Source organism: Montipora capricornis, chromosome 5, assembly GCF_036669925.1.
Source record: "Montipora capricornis isolate CH-2021 chromosome 5, ASM3666992v2, whole genome shotgun sequence".
NCBI lineage: Eukaryota > Metazoa > Cnidaria > Anthozoa > Scleractinia > Acroporidae > Montipora > Montipora capricornis.
In genome coordinates this window covers 5407394-5409893 of record NC_090887.1, presented here as the reverse complement: position 1 = coordinate 5409893, position 2500 = coordinate 5407394, and the positions used below count along the sequence as shown (strand labels likewise).

At 40.1% G+C, this 2500-nt stretch overlaps 1 protein-coding gene across 1 annotated transcript in view; it reads left to right on the top strand.

The window, feature by feature from the left end:
* LOC138050170 (uncharacterized) overlaps positions 1-2500 on the top strand; it is a 57215-nt gene that overhangs the window by 5846 nt on the left and 48869 nt on the right. The window contains exon 4 of the mRNA XM_068896630.1: positions 298-374. The gene's annotated coding sequence lies outside the window, so the exon portion shown is untranslated. The remainder of the gene's footprint in view (positions 1-297; positions 375-2500) is intronic.

Sequence of the window (2500 nt, the reverse complement as noted above, 5' to 3'; positions counted from 1 at the left end):
ATTTAGAGCGATTTTCGAACCGTACGCGTTTCACACATTCTCTTAAATGGCTCAAAACGTAACGCAATACTGTTACGTATGCAAATCTCAAACAACGTCTGGGACAGCTGTGGTCGCATGTGACAAAATCGCGTTTGTGAAATGTGTAGTACGTCATCACCAGATCAAATTGGCCAATCAGCATTTCGCGTCCACCTTTTGGACGCAGATGTCGATATTGCAAGCCCTAATTATGTTAATTATGGATTTCGAGTTTTTATTTTCATTTTCATTTTCCTTCGCTTCTTTCATTGCAAGTGTGATTTGTCCGCGAGAAAAGGTTTACTTGTCAGCCTCCCACAAAGTGATCTGATCTACGAATACACACTTTTCTGGTAAGATATCTTAGTACTGACTTCATTTTGCACGCAACTGAATTCGGGAATATATAAGTAAAAACGAACCTGTAGCATCGCACCTCAAATAACTAGATTTGTATTCTGTCAACCTTGTTGTTGTATAAGATGTGAGTTTCACTCTTGTTTCAGCGATTCATTTCGTTTGTGTACGTGATGCAGTAACTGTTGTTTAACTGTAGTATGACATAATGGTTGCTTTCAATTCACGGAAATCCATCATTTCTCAGGCGTGAAATAAATGACCCTGTGGTAGTTTCCTTGCTTTTAGTCTTGGGCTACAAAATGTCTTGAACGTTTCCTGATCGTTTTTGGGAAGCTTCTGCAAGTACCGGAGCAGAAATTACGTAAAACAAAAGAAACAAAAGACAGAAAACAAAATAAGTCCAAATAAAAACTAAAGGCGGGGACACACTAGGCGATAATGCACCTGTCACTGTAAACCCCACCCCTCCCCCCACCCCGGGGAAACATGGGGCATGGGTGGGATTTGTTGGGGTCTTTGACCCATTGCCTTGCTCGAGGGGGTGGGGGAGTAATTCATTTTTGCATTGCCTTCCCAGAGAGGTGGGGGATTAGTACATTTTGGCCTTTGCTTTTCCCTGTGGGGTGGGGGATTAGTACATTTTAGTCTGTTGCCTTGTCCAAGCAAGAAGGAGTAAGGAAACTTTAATAACCCAGTTAGAAAGGGGTCAGAATATGCACAGTAGGAAGTAGCAAGGATTGCCTACAGAACTCCTTAGCGGTTGAGACTTTTGTATCGTATTTTCGGTCTATGACCTCTTTAAAGCTTTGCTCTTACGAGCATGTCTTTTTGGGATTTTCCCCTTTGAAAAGATATGAGTGGTGCTTCTTTGAAAATTTGCCGTAGAGAAGGCTGGTTTTGTATCAAGTGCCAATTTTTTGACAAAACATGTTAAAGGTTTGACACTGCCGGGTGATACTGAGTCACAAAGAGCAAGATATCTTTAGGGATTTCATTCCTTTGCTTAAGCGCTGATTCCCTTTCTGCGAATTTGATGTCTGATAGGAGTGTCTCAATCAGACGTTTTGGATAGCCTCTAGCACGGAGACATAATTTAAATTTGTAAATGTTCTCTTCAAAAGTTGTTCCTGAAGAATTAGTGCGTAGAACTCTTCAGGGCTTCGCCCTTGATCACGAATCCTTTTTTAACACCTAGTGGGTGGCTGGAGGAAAAATGAGTGTACTGAAAGGTTTCAGTCGGATTGAAGTGTGTTTTTATATCCACAATGGATTGATTTTGAAAGCATTCGCTTTTGTATACAACAGTGTCTAGAAATGTGGCTTCAGTGTTTGAGATCTCAGCTGTAAATTTGGTGGTAGGGTGGTGTGAGTTTGCTGGTTTGATGAACTTGTCTATATCCGGTTTTGCTGACATCCCAAAACGAAAAAATGTCGTCAATGTATCGTTTCCAAATCATTGGCTTCATGATGCTTTTGCTCCGAATCTGTGTCTCAAGATCGGCCATAAAGATATTTGCAAAGGCAACGGCCATTTTAGTACCCATAGCGGTACCGTGAATTTTTAGATGGTTCTTTCTGTTGAACTGGAAAAAATTTTCTTTGCGTATGAGTCTTAGAAATTTTTTGATATAGTTTGTGGGGATTGCAGGGTTATTATTGTGAAAGTTTTCGTATGCTTTGCATACTGTACTGATTCCCTCTTCCTGTGGTATATTTGTATATAGACTTGCGACGTCCATTGATACAAGGAAAGTTCGTTTTGCTCACTTCATCTCTTCAATGAAATTGATGAAATCTGTAGTCAGAGTCTTTAAGTCATTTGTAGTGCGTTTGCATTCCTGCCGGAATAGTTGAAGACATAATGGACTGCTTTGTCTCCTTTTATGGTGGTGTGTCCTGAATGAAGCTAGAAAATTTGGCACTTGTTCCATGTGAAAATGTGTTGACAAGAAACTTTGAAGTATTCAAAAATAAAAAAAATGTCAGTCACACTTCTGAAAGTAATACTGCGGGTTTAGACAAGAAGATTTTTTTGTCCCCTTTATGTGGGGGATTATCCTCATTTTGGTAGGGATTAGACCCAAAAATTTGTCCCCTGTATGTAGGGCATTATCCTTGT